The sequence below is a fragment of the Coregonus clupeaformis genome, chromosome 9 (assembly GCF_020615455.1).
Source record: "Coregonus clupeaformis isolate EN_2021a chromosome 9, ASM2061545v1, whole genome shotgun sequence".
Taxonomy (NCBI): domain Eukaryota; kingdom Metazoa; phylum Chordata; class Actinopteri; order Salmoniformes; family Salmonidae; genus Coregonus; species Coregonus clupeaformis.
In genome coordinates, this window is record NC_059200.1 from 4,107,365 (window position 1) to 4,128,285 (window position 20,921).

At 43.5% G+C, this 20,921-nt stretch overlaps 1 non-coding gene across 1 annotated transcript; it reads left to right on the plus strand.

Moving 5' to 3' along the window:
• The first annotated feature begins 20,493 nt into the window (after window positions 1-20,493).
• Window positions 20,494-20,548, plus strand: LOC121574558. Its single transcript, XR_006002226.1, has one exon. It is a non-coding gene; the product is annotated as a U7 small nuclear RNA (small nuclear RNA).
• The last annotated feature ends 373 nt before the right edge of the window (window positions 20,549-20,921 follow it).

A 20,921-nucleotide genomic window follows, 5' to 3' on the forward strand; every position in this document is an offset into this window, starting at 1 on the left:
CCCTGACCGAGTCTGTAATACCTACATATTTCAAGCAGACCACCATAGTCCCTGTGCCCAAGAAAGCGAAGGTAACCTGCCTAAATGACTATCGCCCCGTAGCACCCACGTCGGTAGCCATGAAGTGCTTTGAAAGGCTGCTCATGGCTCACATCAACACCATCATCCCGGAAACCTTAGACCCACTCCAATTCGCATACCGCCCCAACAGATCCACAGATTACGCAATCTCAATCGCACTCCACACTACCCTTTCCCACTTGGACAAAAGGAACACCTATGTGAGAATGCTGTTCATTGACTACAGCTCAGCGTTCAACACCATAGTGCCCTCAAAGCTCATCACTAAGCAAAGGACCCTGGGACTAAACAGCTCCCTCTGCAACTGGATCCTGGACTTCCTGACGGGCCGCCCCCAGGTGGTAAGGGTAGGCAACAACACATCTGCCATGCTGATCCTCAACATGGGGGCCCCTCAGGGGTCCGTGCTTAGTCCCCTCCTGTACTCCCTGTTCACCCATGACTGCGTGGCCAAGCACGACTCCAACACCATCATTAAGTTTGCTGGCGACACAACAGTGGTAGGCCTGATCACCGACAATGATGAGACAGCCTATAGGGAGGAGGTCCAGAGACCTGGCAGTGTGGTGCCAGGACAACAACCTCTCCCTCAACATGAGCAAGACAAAGGAGCTGATCGTGTACTACAGGAAAAGGAAGGCCCCCATTCACATCAACAGGGCTTTAGTGGAGCGGGTTGAGAGTTTTAAGTTCCTTGGTGTCCACATCAGTAACACACTATTATGGTCCAAACACACCAAGACAGTCGTGAAGAGGGCACGTCAACACCTTTTCCCCCTCAGGAGACTGAAAAGATTTGGCATGGGACCCCAGATCCTCAAAACGTTCTACAGCTGCACCATCGAGAGCATCCTGACCGGTTGCATCACCGTATGGCAACTGCTCGGCATCCGACCGTAAGGTGCTACAGAGGGTAGTGCGTACGGCCCAGTACTTCACTGGGGCCAAGCTTCCTGCCATCCAGGACCTACCTATATAGTAGGCGGTGTCAGAGGAAGGCCCAAAAAATTGTAAAAGACTCAAGTCACCCAAGTCATAGACTGTTCTCTCTGCTACCCCTCTCCCCCTTTGTTTTTACACTGCTGCTACTTGCTGTTTATTATCTATGCATAGTCACTTTACCCCTACCTACATGTACAAATTACCTCGACTAACCTGTACCCCCGCACATTGACTTGGTACCGGTACCCCCTGTATATAGCCTCGTTATTGTTATTTTATTGTGTTACTTTTTATTGTATTTTTTACTTTAGTTTATTTAGTAAATATTTTCTGAACTCTATTTCTTGAACTGCATTGTTGGTTAAGGGCTTGTAAGTTAGCATTTCATGGTAAGGTCTACCTGTTGTATTCGGCGAATGTGACAAATAACATTTTATTTTATTTCCTTATATGAACTGTAATTCAGCAAAATCGCTGAAATTTTTGCATGTTGTGTTTATATTTTTGTTCAGTACATATCACCAGGGTTGCAATTATACAGTAGGCTATAGGGATCCCTCGAAATAACAAAAGACACAGACAAATGTGTAAAATTAATATGTTTATTTTCACGCAATTTGCAATGACATTTTACACTATTTGCATTCCATCATTTGCTTTCTTTACAACAATATTCTAAAAAATGTAAAACATTTATATGAAACAAATATGTTTTATGTAATAACATAATCAAATACAAAATATTGGAGGAAATCATATGCTGTAAAGCTCATGATTTAACATGCATATCTGAAGAAACATTACATTATCACTATATAGTCATAAAGGCTCTTACAAAGCAAAAGGCAAAAGTACCAAACATTACCCAAACTCCGCTTGTGTGTTTGTGAGAAAGAATACACTTGTTTTTGCTTTTTGGATACATGATGTGCGCTTGACATAATGTATCTGGTCGGGTGTTTAGGCCCAGTGCTCTTTGCTAAGATGCTATTTTTGTTTCTTTTTGACCATTTTAATTAAAGAAACAATCATAGTAAGGTACTTAATTGTTACCCAGAAATGATTTGATGTTGAGAATAAAACAACTGCATTGGACCTTTAATACATATACAGTGCATTCGGAAAGTATTCAGACCCCTTGACTTTTTCAACATTTTGTTACGTTACAGCCTTATTCTAAAATTGATAAAATAAAAAATGTAACTCATCAATCTAAACACAATACCCCATAATGACAAAGCAAAAACAGGTTTTTAGAAATGTTTGCAAATTTATTAAAAATAAAAAACACATACCTTATTTACATAAGTATTCAGACCCTTTGCCATGAGACTCGAAATTGAGATCAGGTGCATCCTATTTCCATTGATTATCCTTGAGATGTTTCTACAACTTGATTGGAGTCCACCTGTGGTAAATTCTATTGATTGGACATGATTTGAAAAGGCACACACCTGTCTATATAATGTCCCACAGTTGACAGTGCATGTAGAACCCTTTCCACAGAGGGTTCTACATTGAACTAAAAAGGGTTCTACCTGGAACCAAAAAGGGTTTTCCTACGGGGACAGTCAAAGAACCCTTTTGGAACTCTTTTTTCTAAGATTGTAGGTGTGTGTGTGTGTGTTAGTGTCTGGACAGTGTACGGCGTGCGAAGGGTCAGGCGGTGCCTCACCCCTTGGGACATCTAGCTTGCCCTCCTTTCTCTTGTCCTCCTCTTCCCTCCTCCTCTCTATCCTCCCTTTCTCTGCCTGTTCTCATTACCCTTACCTGCTGTCCTCCTCTCCTCTGTGTTGCTGCTGATGCTCCTCCGGCAGTCAGCTCAGCCCGAACCCAGTGGCCCTGTCGCCTGGGGAACGGCCACTGCATACCAATGACAAGGGGAGAGGAGAAGAGAGCGCTCTGCTCTGCTCCGTCTGAGGAACGCCTCCCTTCAGCCACCCCCTCCCCTACACCTTGGCTACCTCCTTCTCTTCGCTCTGGGGAAACAGAGACAGAGGGAGAGCGAGAGAAAGAGAGGGAGAGAAATAAAGAGTGAGAGGGAAAGAGGGGTAGATAGAAAAAGAGAAAAGAGAAAAAAGAGAGAGGGAGATAGAGGCAGAGAGGGGGGACATAAATCAGTGTTTTAAGTGACTGCAGTGGGACGGTGCAGACTAAAAGGTTGTCTGGTGTCTCCCTGTGCACAGTGGGCATCTAGATCTGCAGAGCAGCTAGCCCCAAACGACTCTGGCTAATTACCCAGCTCCAGGCTGTCTGTCTGTCTGGCAGAGCAGCAGCCAAAACGCCTGACATTTCTACTGACTCGTGGCGAGACAATGCGCCATGTGGACCAAAATAGGAGGAAAGTATAATTAAAACACAGAGACTAATGTCTCCAAATGTAAAAGAATAATACAGAGACACTGAGGGTAAGGTTTGAGATGTTAATGGAGTAAATAGTGTCCTTATTCTTGTCAGACCTCAGTGTTACAGTGATTGTGATTTGGTCTTACCTGTGAGTGAGCAGACACACAGAGAGAAAGAGAGGGGGGGTCTCCACGGTACCTAAACAAGAAAGGATAATGACAGTAATTAGTGAGAGAAGGAAAACCAGGAATAAAGTATGTTAACCATGTTAACAATGACTGGAGGACAAACAGTTTTTGGAGTCATATATCTGATTCATATATCTGATTCATATATCTGAGTCACACAAACATTCAGGCAGAGTAATTCACATCATAACCATTCAGTGTGTGAAATATGAATAAACAGATTGTGTGTCCATGTGACCACCTGTGCATGGGTTGGGCAGTGCAGTGCACTCGAGGAAACACAAGGAATTCCCTCTGTCATGATTTCTTTGCAGTGACACAAAGGAAGCCAGTATGCAGGATTTGAGTGTGTGTGTGTGTGTGTGCGTGTGTATGAATGTGTGTTTGTGCAGGTCTCTGTGCAGTATCTCTGGGACTAAGTCTACAATCTCTTTATTGGCCATGTCCTTGCCGGGTAAAAGGTACATTCATTAATTGGTCCAAGTGTCTGGTGGCCAACCAACCAATGGGTTAAAAGCATTTGTCTGTGGCGACACCGCCAAGCCAGCTGTAGGTCACATTCAAGTCCCAGAGTCTAATTATCCCAGCCAGTTGCAGTTCAATAACTCCAGCAAGCCTGCAGCCAGATACCGTGTTTCCGTGGCAACACCCCTGACGAAGTGAGAGGCGGGGAGGTAACCGTGGATGTGGGGAGGAGGGAGGAAATGGAGGGGGGAGGGTAGTATCCAGCTAGAACACCATCATGGGCCGCACTTACATAGATAGAATGCACACGTGATACATGCACATAGACATGCACTCACACATGCACACACGGACACACGCACGCTCACACACACTCAGGCAAACTTAAAGTGCCAGTGGAGATGCTAAGGTCACTGGGCCACTTGGCCCTCACAGGGTATTTTAGTGAACAATAGCCATATATTCAATACCACCGTCCAGACATCAGTGTCTCTATATTCCATCACTATGCCTGTGGTTAAAACGATGTCTCAGTGCAGCCGGAGGTAGATACTGTCCTTTCAATAGTGTGTTCACCCTCCACTGTTCAACTTAACTGTAATTAACTTTATGCCTGGCCACTGCTGGCCTGAGCATAAAAGGGAAAACTTGTCCCTTTGTGTTTTTGTGCCGTTGATTATGGTTGCATTGTCTAAAGTGCTAAACGGTATATTGTCTTGAGCACTACATTCTCCCCAAATGGATTAAAACAGAAAATTACATTTGCTTTGAGGGGGACGAACACCGGGGTGTGTGCGAGGAGGTGTCATTTGTGTGATTTCGTGTGTGTTCAGGTGACTGGCTGGCCTCCTGCCGCAGTGTCTGGAAACTCAGACATAGTCAGCCCACTACCCACCACCCACCCCCCCGCCTCGCCCGTGCCTCAGCGGTCTGTCCCCCCCACCCCCCATCTCCCACTCCGCCCCTACTCACCATGCTATCACACACACCTGCTGTCCCCCCCCACGACAATGCCTGACAATCAATGGTAGAAAACAAGACGATAATTCCTTTAAAATCCATCTGATTTCCGTGTCAACTCTGTCCAATCGAAATGTGCCCTCTTTAGAATAGAATGAAATCTTTTTCTTCACACATCCCGGGTCCGTCGGCGAACACACTTTAATCTAGAATAATATGGAAGCAGGATTTATCCACGGCTGGTCAGGGATGGAATCAATCTTTTCTCCGGCAAGAAACTGATGACTAACAGAGAACATGGAACTACATATTGAAAGATATTTATGTAAGAAATGCCTTGATAAATGTGGTTTGCAGTATATCACACATTTTTGCTGAGCCACAGAATCTGAATGCTGTACTAAATGTCACACTTGTTGTTAAATGGAAATAGAAATGGATAGATGGTTGGCATTTCACTGAATACATTTATTGTGTCAGAGGCATATTTGATCTCCTTTCTGTTAAACTACACTATCCAGGCCTCTTCCTAAATGTCTGATTGCACTAATATTTATCCTAATAATATGTCCAATTCCAATCCTTATTACCAAAGCTTGAAATGGTTTAATTAGGTTTAATATTTAATTAAGGTTAGGGTTAGGCATACGGTTAGCAGTGTGGTTAAGGTTAGGTTTAGGTTTAAAATCAGATTTGAAGAAGATAAATTGTAGAAATAGGCAGGATTTAGACATAACTATGATTGTGGCTGTGACTGTGGTAACTAGTGATGACCTAAGTCTTCTCAAGTACCCCCTGTGGATAGGCCAAGTACCCCCAGGGGTCCTAGTACCCCTGGTTGGGAACCATTGATCTATTTGGCAAAATGGTAAGAGGGGATTTTGATACATGACATAATAATGAAATGTAGAACTGCTGTTGGCAGAAATGACAAGACAGTATGTTTGTCTCTTTAACTTGAGGTAGAACTGCTGTTGGCAGAAATGACAAGACAGTATGTTTGTCTCTTTAACTTGAGGACCCACCTCCACACTGGTTCAAGATATAATCTCATTATATAAAGTCAAAACCAGCTTCAGACAAGAGGTCTGAAGTAATGTCATCTGTCCTACTGTACCTTCTGTCTATATTTGCTTCAAATTAATAAATTAGGATACCTCTGAATTTTTTGCCAGAAATAATTGAAAGAATTATGAGAAAACAATTGCAGATGTCTAATGATACAAATAAAGTGCCACAAGATAGGAGGTGGTTTCTTATTGGTCGGCACTGATAGTTTTTCCCTGCTCATTTTCAATGTTTTGTTTTCTTTATTCATTTTCTTTTTGCGGAGTAAAGAAACACTTCTCCATCAGAGGTCATCAACCTTCAACATATCAAAACGAGAACAGAAGAGGGAGGGAGAGTTCATTGTTTGAATTGTGAATTGTCTAAATTTACAGGGATTTTACACTACATCTCAGAAACCTGCAGTGTTTGAGCTATTCATTTATTTCAATGTGTCTGTCTTAAATGCTATCACTATCCCTCGTTCTCATTTGATGTTGTAGAATCCACTAAACAGAGGAAGACGATGGAGGAAGACCAAATATATAATTCTCAACCTTTAGCCAAGAGATAAACAAAAGTCGTATCCAGAATTCTCTTTTACACTATTTTGGGATTCTCTCCATGCTGTAGTACAGTATTTTCAGCCTTTGAGGCTACTGTACTGCATTTCAGTGCTAAATAAATCCATCTAATTTGCACCAGTTTGCACCATTGTAAAATAGTTTGGAATTTCACAAAGTTTGTCTAGGGCTAGGCTATTCCCTATTGGACAGTGTTAGAGGCTAAAGCCCTGAGGGTTGCTGAGATGATTGGACTGTGTAATATTTATTGGCTCCTTCAGATGAGGATATGGGCTGAGAAGAGCAGGGCAGCCAGTCTGTTTTGTTAGTGTTGGGGGAGCTAGCAGCCTAGCACTGAGTCAGTGGGTTTCCTGCGACTGCTAGCTGCCTCCCTGCATGCCTCCCTGCCTGCCAGGCTTCGCTGCGTGTCAGACACATCCTAATAAAACTGTCTGGCTGTTTTGTGGGCACCAGCACTGCATTCGCTACGCCGTGTCTGACTGCTCGGCCTGGCTGCTTGGTATTCATGGCGGCATGGCACTCACTCCTTTAGCTGTTGCTGGGGGCTCTGTGGCACAGACACAGACTGATTAGTTGGCATCAGCATTGTTCCCTATAAAAACCAAACGGGGAGTAGATAGGGAAAGAAACATAATTAGTGAGAGAGCGAGAGACTGAGAGAAAGAGAGAGAGAGAGAGGGGGTTATAGAGAGAAAATAAATTGTTTTGAAACTGCATTTCTAATGTGGGTAATTTAGCAGAAATTTGTTTTTTTTATAAAAGCAAGCTGCCTCGGGAAAAGCAGAAAGTTACAAAATTAGGTCAGCTGTGATGGTGAATGAATTCACACCGCTCTAACAGTGAGATCAGTGTTAAGGACCAGGGGGAATTTATATGAGTTTGTAATTGTATTGTCTTGGTCAAAAGTTAACTTTGATTTTGTATAGCGACAAATCATATGTGTTTTCATTTTACATCCTATCTGAAATCTTCTCCATCTCCCTGAATTAAGATGAATTCCTGAGAAACTTGGAGCCTTTCCTTTATTTCAAGGAAGTCGATAATTTGACATGGAATAAGGTTGTTTAAAAGCCTTTACACATGTATGAAACATGACTGAAATATGTGAGGGCTAGAAATTCATCAACTATGCAATGTAAAATGGTTCATTTATTTTATCTTTATTATAATATATAGATAAATTGCTTGAACATCACCTAGTTGCCATAATAATCTTGTAGATCTTTACGTATAATGTATGTAAATAAATAAAACCAATTTAGAAAACCATATGGTAAACTGTTTATATGGGTAAACAATGTTTATGTGCTGAACAAATGTGTATTATAATTCCATATAGTGTATAATTTATAGTGCAAACACAGTAATTAATAAAAACAGTTTATTTTTATACTAATACAATTGCTCGGAGAAAGAGATTTTGTTTAACAAATAATAAAATACATCTCAAAAAGATACCTTCTGCTAAAACGCTATGAGATTGGAGAACACATTGGGAGGGATCTTAGATCATCATCTTTCCAGATCCTTGATATCCTTCATCTGCGCTTATGGACGGCCCTCCACAGGTTTTCAATGGGGTTCAAGTCCGGAGACTGAGATGGCCATTACAAAATGTTGATTTTGTGGTCAATTAACCATTTCTTTATGGATTTTGATGTGTGCTTGTTTTCTTTTGTCTTGCTGGAATATCTGTCAGAGGCAACCAGGTTTTTGGCTAAAATTTCCTGGTACTTGGTAAGGTTCATGATGCCATTGACCTTAACAAGGGCCAACAGGACCAGTGGAAGCAAAATAGCCCCATAACAAAGATGCACCACCATATTTTACTGTAGGTATAAGGTACTTTTCTTCATATGCTTCTGTTTTCAACGCCAAACCCACCACTGGTGTGCTTGGCCAAAGGGATCTATTTTAATGTCATCTGACCATCAGATGACATGAAAATAGAGCTCTTTGGCCAAGCTCTTTGGCGTTGAAAAACAGAAGCATATGCAGAAAAGTACTTCATACACCGACGGTAAAATATGGTGGTGGATCTTTGATGTTATAGGGCTATTTTGCTTACACTGGTCCTGGGGCCCTTGTTAAGGTTAATGGCGTCATTAACTTGACCAGGTACCAGGACATTTATAGCCTAAATAAACTAGTAATTTCATAAATATAACAAATAAATTAAATAGCTCAGGTTTTGAAAATATGGGTGCCCTTTTTCCGCTCCGTATCCACAATGTGCATAAATGAGGCCCATACAGATGACTTGCCTGTTGTTTTTTTCCTCCCTGGACTCTCTTTCATTTAGTTTCTTCTTCGCATCAGCAAAGAACGACTATGTGTTTCAGAAACTCACTTTATATAGACTAGGGGCTATCACTCTTTCCCGTTGCGTCCTTCTCCTCTCCAATAACAAGTAGCCTATTTTACCCCACGTCATGTGCAGTGGCTAGTTTTCATAAAGCGAATACCGTTATGCAGTTTTGTCACAAAATTATATTTTGTCACATTAGGTTCGATGAAAGGGGAGCGACTGACAATCACTTAAGATAATAAAATGTAGGCTACATTACAGTAGACAAACAAAAAACAGAAAGAAAAAAAATCTTCAATATAATCATTCATTCAGAAGGTTAAACTCATAAAACTGTCTACAACATGGCTTTATTTTGTAGTCTTACTGTAGGCCCACCAGGCTGGAGTAGGTGTGCTCAAAGATGCCCTCTGGTGGTTCGCACAAGCATTAATGGCAACAGGGGCTGACAGTAAAATACTATGACGTCACGCACTGTAATGTGCCGTACCGTGGCATACCGCGGCATACCGCACAGTGTACCGCGATATGACGCAACTACTAAATGAGGACCCACTGTAAGGACGATCATACATTGAACACATAGGGATGTGAGTGAGGGCTTAATCGATAGTAAAGCTCATCAAGAAAGAAACCTGCGTTTTAATTTCACTACCAACAATGCTCTCTTTCGGTCCCCCTTCCTCATCCCCCTTTTCTCTCTCTGTCTTCCCCTTCCTTCCTTTCCCCATACGTCCTGATGTGTGTAACATTGATGTCAGCAGCTGTTCCATCTCGACTCCACCCTTGGCAGGCACATTGGGTTGCTACTGTAGTCGCTCGTGCCCTCCGCCAGCGTCCCAAGAGCCTAACCCGTGATTTTTCATGAAGAGAGCTCACAAGTTAGGGTCTCAGGGAGCAGGAGAAGTACAACAGGGTCCTGGCACTGAGGAGCAGCACACAGTCAGTAAGTCGGACAGGGGTGTGAGCAGCATGGCACCCTTCTCTCACTACCACCACCCCTAGGTGCCTCCCTCTCCCTCCTGCCCCAAAACCACCTCCGCATGTCTGTCTGGCCAGTGTCCGGTCCGTTCTGACCGCTTGGGTAATGTGCCGAAAGGCTTCGTCAAACAACAGTCGCCTGCTGTGGAAGAACAGCAGAAAAAAAAACTTTTCCCCTCCTTCACTGCAGATAACTTATCCCTTCATTTCAGAGAGCTCAAGTTAAAGAGAAGCTGAACTCTCCACACACAAAGACAGGCATAGACAGACCTACCAGGATACACAAACGCCACAAACACAGTAAACTGTAACACCACAGCAACAAGACAATAATTGCAGAGACAAAATGAAGAAGAAGGAGATATGAGAGAGGTCGAAGAGAGGAATAAGGTTAGCTGGAGACGATCAGAGTTACATTTTCCACGTCGCAGCGCAGAGCCAGCCTCAGACAGGCGAGCCAGCACTCCCTGCTCTGCGCTAACTAGCCTTTGTGCTGGCAGAGGAAAGCCCCCCAGCCAGGCAGCCAGCCTCGCCTCTTTGTCCTCTGAGCGTCGACATGCAGGCGGATCATCAGTCTACATCTCCCTCTCCCCCTTGGGATCGATGGCCACAGTGCTGGCCACTGCACCGGACCTTCCGACCCTTCGCCTGCACTGACCGCTGCTGACCACCACAGCCACCGCCAGGGAGGAGAGCTGACCACCTGATGGCCCCAGTCTGAATGCTTCCATTACGGGGGTGACCGGAGACTCTACCCCCCCCCGGATAGCCTCAGTCATAAATGAAATAATAAGAAAATTTATCATTACGTGATGCCGCCACTCTCTTGACTGACCAGCTTTGCAGAAGTGGCAGGTAAAAAAGCGATACTAACCAGGGTAAGATAATAACAAAAGAAACAGGAGTTGTCTCCTGTGCAGAGCTAGCTCACACAGAGCAGAGCATCCTCCAGAACTAGTGCTCCCCCCACTTCACGCCTCCAACTGCAACCCCCCTCCACACTGCTTTCTCTACTGCTAACAGTCTCCCCCCCGCTTACACCCAATCCCCCTCGCCCCACTGCCATGGTCGCGAGCTCTGCACGGTACAGAAATAAGTTGTCACCACCACAGAGCCGAGCAGGAAGCCACATTCAGTCACAAAGCTTTCCTCTCATCACAAATACAGAGTTCAGACACACACAGAGTACAGACACAGGCGGTGGTAACCAGAGCCACACAATCATATTGCCATGAAAGAAACCAAACTGCCCTGTCATGAATCTTAGCAAAGCACCGTAGCCAAAACATTTTCATGTCATTTTCACCCCTTCTGCACCCTACACCCTACACCCTAAACACTCAACCCTTCCCCCTCTCCCAACTCCTCCCACTAATAGTTAGATAGATGCCTTTCTCAGGGGAACGCCGAGCAAAGCGGAGGCTTCTGGAAACGCGTGTTCTTTCTATCGCCTCACGCTTCACACATTCCTCTGTGTCTGTGCCGACTACGCCTCTGTCATCTATCTTTAAGCGGGAGATGAGGAAGAAAAAGGAGAGAAAAAGGAGCAGGGAAAAAATTTAATAAAAGCAGAAAGGGAGATGCTGAGGAGTCCAGGGTGGCTGAGCCAGACGCAGGTCAGTGAGGTGGGACATCTCTCCTCCCCCTTCTCCCCCTCCTCCGCCCCCTCCCTCACCACTTGCATCATTAGCTCCATCTCATCACCCCCCCTTAGGCTCCAGGACTTCAGCCGCGTCGTGACACTGTTACCTACCCTGTTTTTTCCCACGTAGGTCCAACACCAACACCACGGTGACAACAGGGCCATCACGAGAAAATGGTGATGCCAAAACATTTTGTCTCCCAAAACACTGCCCACATGCTTTCCCATCAACCCCTCCCCTCCTCCCCATGTCTCTACCTGTCTGCTTGTCTGGCTGTCTGTGACTCCTGTCTGTGGCTGCTCACTCGCCCAGAGTGTGGTACTACGCTACGGCAGCGGGAGTCTGCACCTATAGCCCTCCCTCTCTCTCTCACTCCCATACAACCTCTGCTGGTGCACACGTTCCACCTGTGCTGATGATCAATTCCAACGCCTGGCTGGTTGGCTAAGGAGCAGGAAGCTCTACAGTGGCTCATGCGGTCACACAACAGACACTGACACACAACACAAGGCATACTGACATATAACACAGAGTATGGACGGCATCACAGCCATGTAAACACAAAACTCAGACACAGTCATCGACAAAACATGAAGAACAACCAGACACAACAAAGAGAAGTCTGTCAATCAAAAAATTACAGTAGTACACAGACAAATTGACACAGACAACAGACCAAAGACACCGACAGACATTGTGACAGTCCCCCAACACACAAGATACAGACACCGACAGACAATGACAGGATCACCCAACACTGAAAACTGACACTGTCACAATATTATGACCTAAGCGCTGAAGCGTGCACACAGACAGATGACAGTCTGACAGGACTGTATTTCATCAGTCAGACCAGACAAGAATAGCATAATAGCTTTATAAAAATATTCAATCGATATTCAATTAACATCATACACGTATAGAGATGCTGAATGACACACAAGCAGAGAAAAATCACAGAAATCACAGGACAAGATAGTTTGTGAGATTCTCTGCTTGGACAGGTTTCAGACACAAGTGGCTAAACCTAAACTGAAGCATTCTATCTGTTTCTCTCTTTCTAGCAGCCTGTCTAGCTATGCCCTTAAGACTCTGCACCACATCCATACTACAGTGCTGCAGTTAATAAAGGAGGACCTTTAGCAAAACCATTCCATCATACTGTAGACTCCCTGCTGAATACTGATCAGTTAGAGACATATAGTCTCACATAAGCTATCTGTACGTCTTTGTCCGGCACACTCCAACAGCGTTCAAGCTTCACTGTCCTCCCCATCCAAAACACTAAAATGATACGAGACACAGCAAATGGAACGAAGTCATAAGACAGAGCAAAACAAAGGAACAGACAACGTGTTTTTTCTCTCTATCTGAATAAGATCTGCCCTTGGCGGCTCGTCCTAATCTCAGAGCCCCCGACCTATCAACTTCAACCCCCTATAGGATTAGGGTTGCGACCCTGTACGACAAAGAGGGTAAAGGTAAAGGGGGCCTGCAAATATTATCATTGATTGATTATTTGCTTTCATTCAAAACTGCGAAAACCCCACGTCATGGCTTTGCTGCAATGCAGAGATCCTTCCGAAAAATCACTCTGGCGCTCCACACACAGGCATCCGTATTTTAGCTCAGAACAAGGTCAAGACCAAGAACGTCAACAGTTTTAAAAAAAAGTGTTATATTACATTATCTTCCTCCTGTAGCCAACTTCACTACCGTGGCCAGGTTGAAGTCTATATGGGAGTGGGTAAAGGTTATAGCAGGCCTGGTGATGGTGATGCTGGGGGTAGGGGTGTATGAGAGAGGGGAGAGAAAATAAGGGGAGGGAGGGAGAGGGGGAGAGAGGAGGGAGTCTACAGCAGGACTGGTGATCAATCAGCTTCATTACAGCCGTGTCACTGCAACGTCTGGAGCTACCGCTGCCCCGCCTCGCAACACACACACACACACACCACCTTGCTCCCTGAGACGCTCCAATCAGCGAAGAGCTAACCCCCCTCCAACACACACACGGCTAGACATCACGCATTGACCCTCCTCTCCTTCCCCCTCCTCCCCATCTCCTATCCATTTTTAAAGACTGAGTAGCGAATCTTGGAATATCACGGTTGGTCGTTTTTTGACTGGCTGAGGAATAATTTGTACAATGTTATAAACATGAATGGGTTGTCTTTAATAAGTTACAGTACAAATCTAAAGGATGGAGGAATGTGAGTAGCAGGCTGGTACAGTAAATGCATCTCCTCAAGCCTCTATGATGCAGCACTGATATAAAAGACAACGTCGTCATGACAGGAGTACAATTATTTACACCACAGAAATAACCAGACTGTTCTATGTCTCAAAGAACCCCAAAAATAACTTGCAGTGGAAGGCAGTGACCATTATGCACTATCCAAAAGCTATTACACCACCCATTTTACGATAAACCTGAAATCAGATAACGGTGTCTTACGACGCGCGTCAATCACACAGGTATCCAAACAAAGGACGCCTAGCATATATACAGACAGACAGAGACAGACAGACAGACAGACAGACAGACAGACAGACAGGCAGGCAGGCAGGCAGGCAGGCAGGCAGGCAGGCAGGCAGGCAGGTAGTCAGGCAGACGGCACCAGTGGTGGCGAACAGGGAATGTGAGTAGCACAGTGGGGGGCGAGGGAACCAGAGATTGAGAATAATATGATGCACAGCGCCTCCCTAGCCTTTCCCTCCTCTCATCAGCCAGCCAGCCAGCCAGCGGGACATTAATGACGATCATGTCTTGTCACACTAGCTGACTGGCAGTCGAGGCGGGCGGGCTGGTGGGACCAGTCAGCGGACCCTGCCGTTGCCCCTACCCTTCTCGATCAATACCATTGATCTGTCCCAGGGGTCAAGGGGCAAGAGCATATTGATGGGGGAGAGTGGCTGACGCTGCAGCAGGCCGAGGAGAGAAGAGGGGGATGAGAGGACAGGAGGAGGAGGGGGGGGGGGCTGACTGACTCCAGACAGATCAATGGCACACACGTCTGCCATGGATGTGTTATGGTTATTCATTTGCCATTAAACGATCACATTAAGGGGATATCTCGCCTTAAGGAAAAATACTAGTAGCCATGCAGAGACCTCACCAAATCACAATCTGCTACAGCCATATAAACTGGGTAATTTGTAGAGCGTTTGTAGCTACCTGTCTGGCCAGTGACAGCAGTGGCAGGCTCTAGTATCTCATGTTTTTTTTTCTATCAAAGTCTCTGGTGTTTACTGAGGGCAGGACCAGCAGACCAATGGCCTTGTTGAAAGGGCCCTCACTCAGACAAAAACATTAATCAATTGAATTTGCTTATGTGTGTGTGTGCATGGGTATTATGTCCAACAATACACTTACTGAAAAGACTCACAATACACTTCTCTTAATAGGGTTGATTTTCTTACACATCAGTAGAGGCTAAAAACACTACAAAATATATTTAAACTGTCAAATATTCTACAAGAAAGCCATCAAGAGGTTAACATTGCTTTTGCTAATGCAGCTGGACCTGGCTTAAACTAAGAGAGATTTAGATATTCACCCATTTCCTTCCTTGTACAGATGACATAAAATTGAGGGTCCTCGATACCTCGGTTCCTTGGGATGTCCCTACCACATTGAAGTTTAAATTTTAAATCGTTAAGGTAAGGGTTAGGGCTAAGGTTAGGGTTAAGGTTAGGGCAGGGACATCCCAAGGATCCCAGATAGCATAGCAACAACCTTAAATGGATATGTGGCAAGAGATAAAGATAACTTTGTATGATGGTAGGTTGCATTTCATAATAAGACAATTACATGCCTCCTCCCTAATATAACTTGCTTGGAAAACATTTCATCTTCACAATTTTGCCTGGCATTACACAAATTAAGTAAATAAATGCTGCTAGCATGACCAAGAATGCAGGATATATCCTGAAGAGAATCTCTATTTTCTTAATACAATAAAATCAGTTAAAGGACCTTGGAGTAACTGACCCATTACAGAGCTCTCTCAGTCAGTGTGCTCTTCTGTTCAGGAGGCCTTGGTTGGTGCAGTGAAAACAGAATCTCTCCTTCACCAAGTCTCTCCTCTCCTCTCCTATCTAATCCCATGATTTATTTGTCCAACCATCCCATAAATGGAAGCGCAGCTGGAACCAATGACTCCTACCCTGCATGGCCTGGCCGCTGAGCCAGCTGGACCAGGGAGCGCTGAGGCAGCAGAATTCTCCAGGACCACGGTCCCCTTCGCCTCGGCCCCACTAGCTAGCTACATCTGGACGACCCATTCAGTTCAGAGGTGAGGAAAGACGTGGAAAAACTGAACTCTTAAAATAAACTCTGTGCTCCGGCACAATGCAGCTTGGCTCCTCTAGTCTGTTGAATAACTGTGTGTGTGGCGGGTTGAGGAGGAACAGTATGAAGCCAACCAAGATTTTTTCTGTACCTGGCTGTAATTTGGAAAACATATTTGTATAGTACATACTACAACAGTATTGTATTTGTTTCTTAACAACTCAAGTGAAAAGTGAGGAGATACATCAATGAAAAATGTATCTATAGATTTGGACTGGAATTAAGACATACAGTATTTCACGTTAGTTTTCTTCCAAAAATTCAGACATGGTTAATTGAACGTTCTCCACATCATTCAGAACATTAACCTCTACGGGATCGGTGTCCCGTATACAGGACGGTTGAGCTAACGTGCGCTAACGTGATTAGCATGACTGTTGTAAGTAACAGCAAACTTTCCAGGACATAGACATGTCTTATATGGGAAGAAAGCTTACATTCTTGTTAATCTAACTGCAATGTCCAATTTACAGTAGCTATTACAGTGAAAAAATACCATGCTATTGTTTGAGGAGAGTGCACAACAACAAAACTTATCACAGTAACTGGTTTGATACATTTACCCCTGAAGGTAAATAATGTACTTACATTCAGTAATCTTGCTCTGATATGTCATCCTTAGGGTCCCAGAGATAAAATGTAGCATAGTTTTGTTTGATAAAATCAATTTTTATATTCAAATGTAGGAACTTGTAGGAATGTAGGAACTCTACAGTTTGAACCCCTGCTGTCTCTGGCTCCACACCCACCCCGCCCGGGCCATCTAGATGTGTGAAAGTTAGTGTATAAGCTAATGATCCATCATGTATGACATTCCTGGGAGTGTGTAAACTTACAAAAATGATATGGTAATACAAAATGTATGTTCTCTATAGTTACAGTGTCTTGCGAAAGTATTCACCCCCCTTGGCATTTTTCCTATTTTGTTGCCTTACAACCTGGAATTTAAATTGATTTTTTGGGGGTTTGTAACATTTGATTTACACAACATGCCTACCACTTTCAAGATGCAACATATTTTTGATTGTGAAACAAACAAGAAATATGACTAAAATAACAGAAAACTTGAGCGTGCATAACTTTTCACCCCCCCCAAAGTCAATACTTTGTAGAGCCACCTTTTACAGCAATTACAGCTGCAAGTCTCTTGGGGTATGTCTCTATAAGCTTGGCACATCTAGCCACTGGGAGTTTTGCCCATTCTTCAAAGCAAAACTGCTCCAGCTCCTTCAAGTTGGATGGGTTCCGCTGGTGTACAGCAATCTTTAAGTCATACCACAGATTCTCAGTTGGATTGAGGTCTGGGCTTTGACTAGACTAAGTGGTCCTATGGACAGATACTCCAATCTCCGCTGTGGAGCTTTACAGCTCCTTCAGGGTTATCTTTTGTCTCTTTGTTCCCTCTCTGATTAATGCCCTCCTTGCCTGGTCCGTGAGTTTTGGTGGGTGGCCCTCTCTTGGCAGGTTTGTTGTGGTGCCATATTCTTTCAATTTTTTAATAATGGATTTAATGGTGCTCCGTTGGATGTTAAAAGTTTCGTATATTTTTTTAGAACCCAACCCTGATCTGTACTTCTCCATAACTTTGTCCCTGACCTGTTTGGAGAGCTCCTTGGTCTTCATGGTGCCGCTTGCTTGGTGGTGCCCCTTGCTTAGTGGTGTTGCAGACTCTGGGGCCTTTCAGAACAGGTGTATATATACTGAGATCATGTGACACTTAGATTGCACACAAGTGGACTTTATTTAACTAATTATGTGACTTCTGAAGGAAATTGGTTGCACCAGATCTTATTTAGGGGCTTCATAGCAAAGGGGGTGAATACATATGCACGCACCACCTTTCCGTTATTTATTTTTTAGAATTTTCTGAAACTAAGTTATTTTTTTCATTTCACTTCACCAATTTGGACTATTTTGTGTATGTCCATTACATGAAATCCAAATAAAAATCTATTTAAACTACAGGTTGTAATGCAACAAAATAGGAAAAACACCAAGGGGGATTAATACTTTTGCAAGGCACTGTATGTACTTGAAAATGTATCAATTTACCAATTCGGCACATTTGGGCAGACTTGATACAAAATAGTCCAGTATTGCAATGCTTCACTGGATCAATCTGCAACTTTGCACACACACTGCTTCCATCTAGTGGCCAAAATCTAAATTGTGCCTAAACTGCAAATTATATTGTGGCCTTTCTCTTGCATTTCAAAGATGATGAAAAAAAAAGAAAAGAAAACGCATGTTATTTTGTTTGTATTATCTTTTACCAGATCTAATATGTTATATTCTCCTACATTCATTTCACATTTCCACGAACTTCAAAGTGTTTCTTTTCAAATGGTATCAAGAATATGCATATCCTTGCTTCAGGTCCTGAGCTACAGGCAGTTAGATTTGGGTCTGTCATTTTAGGCGAAAATTGAAAAAAAGGGTCCGATCCTTAAGAGGTTAACCTAGATCCTTTCACTCAGTCTGAGCCCCAGAGGGCCAGACCGACTGAGGTGCAACACCATAGTGGTTGACTTGACAGAACAGTCACCACACAGAGATCCCACCCCAGCAGGAGAGTCAGCTAGGAGGCCCCATGCAGATAAAAGGCCCTTCCTCTTGGGGTTCCCAGGGTTTTAGCAGGATCAGGCTAAACAACACACTGTCACCCTGTTGGCATTGTGAGCCATCTGAGGCTGAGGGGAGTCGTTGAGTCTACATGGAGAGGCCTCTCACGCTCTGCCATTGAACACCCATTAATATCACTCTGCATTTGTTTGGCCCCTAATTGATAGCTGTTAAGTCCCTTTCACTGGGCGGCCTGTGTTGATAAGAGGCTCCACCAGCTGAGAGGCTCTCGGAGGCCCTATAGGCTAGCTGTTGAGGTACCGCTGCAGGGCTGTGCTGCTGGGTGGAGCAGAAGCTCCTAGCAACTGGAAGTTTCTGTCAGGCTAGGGCCCTTATGGGTTTAGTACTGTGTTTGAAAGGCCCCTGGTCTTTACCAAGATGGGCGGCAGGTAGCTTAGTGGTTAAGAATGTTGTGCCAGTAACCGAAAGGTTGCTGGTTCTAATCCCCGAGCCGACTAGGTTAAAAATCTGTCGATGTGCCCTTGAGCAAGGCACTTAACCCTAATTGCTCCTGTAAGTCGCTCTGGATAAGAGCGTCTGCTAAATGACTAAAAATATATATATATATTTTGGTCTCGCTGTGATGATGTCAGTGTTTTGGTATTGGTAAAGCCGTGAATAGCAAACCAAAGTATGAATAAAGCTGTCATAGTGGATTGGATAGCTAAGGTTGAGTTGGAGTGCCAATCTGACTCCCACATCCACTCTAGACTGAAGAGATTGCTTTCCAACTACTGACAGTGCAAAGTGAAAGAGACAATAGTATCCAACGATACCATAACAGCGGTGTACTCTATATGAGAGGTTTACATTACAGTATCACCCATCAACAAAGCCAAAAAACAATGAAAATATGCTCTCACAAAGAAAGGAATTACAGCAACACCCTCTTGCTTTCAGTACATTTCAAATTCAGTATGAAATGTACTGTAGACTAATAAAACCGATCCACATATGTATTTTGTTCTCCTTTGTGGTGATCCAACTCATTTTACAAGCTGTGGCCCACTGCCAGGAAGAAAGAGAGAGCCAGAATCAGAGTCCTGATCTTGGTAGACAGACCAACATGGCTGGGGCAGGTTTAAACCCAAGACCAGACCAGACCGCATATCACTACTCCTCCCCATCGTCATTGTAGGGGACAAGGGCCCATAAATCATAACTAAGTCTCAGTGCATGGAAACATATAAACATACAGACTGTTCCCTCCCATGCTGAACAGTTTAAACATTACAGCAGTCTGTCTGTCTGCTGAAGCAGTTTGGGGAATGGCCTTGGTTCCAGGCAGGTAGTTAGGTGGGATAATCAAGCCACTAAACCCCTTGAGATAGGCACTTAACCTAGTTGAACCTGGGAACTATATTCTGCAGTGCAAATGGATACGTAATAAAAGCTGTGGGCGATGTCAGTTGTTTTCTGGAACAAAAACATCTGCTAAACAGAGAATCTCATATTTATTATGATTATTACATTTCATACTTGATGTTTATGTCCAACCATCTGGGCCTCAAAGTGTGGCAGGGATTTGACGCTCAGCTCACAGAAGATTGGTTGTGATAATATCAACCCACATGAACAAATACTTCAGTTTACAATAAAATACTACAGTACTTACTATAGAATTATGTAGTAAACTGTAGTATACTATACTACACACTGTAGTATCCCTCGATAATGTGTAGTACTTACTATAGAACGTTGTAGTATACTGTAGAATACTACAGTAAATACTACAGTATACTACAGTCCGCAAAAACACTACAGTAATGTCTGAAAAAAGTTGTTTTACTATAGTAATACTACAGTATTTAATTAGTATATACCCTGCCAATTCCCCTCCCCATATCCCAATTTGTGCCACCCATAAATGAAAACCTACATGCCAAGTATAGACCATTTATTGTGTTCCCTACAGGTTTTAGAAAAGAGCAGAAGCTCTGAACTATCAATTCCGACCGCAGTCCTAGAGGTTATGGACAATTTGCTCTTTTAGTATTTGTCCAGTAGGTTTCCTCAAGGAGAAAGCCCCCACTTCCATGTCAAAGATAATAAAATTAAAACATTATAGTAAATACTACATTATACTACAGTATACTACAGTAATGTCGGCAAAAACACAACAGTAAATACTACAGATGCCTATACTACAGTCTGCAAAAACACTACAGTAATGATTATAGTATATACTACAGTTTTATTTACAATAGTAATACTACAATAGTACTATAGTACACTACAATAATATCTGCAAAACACTATAGTAAATACAACAGTATACTATAGTCCGCAAAACACTACAGCTGTGTTCAAATACCCATACTAACATACTGTATACTACATACTAAATGAGTATATACTAAATACTATATACTATTAGTTCCTTTTAGTATACTGTAAACAAAC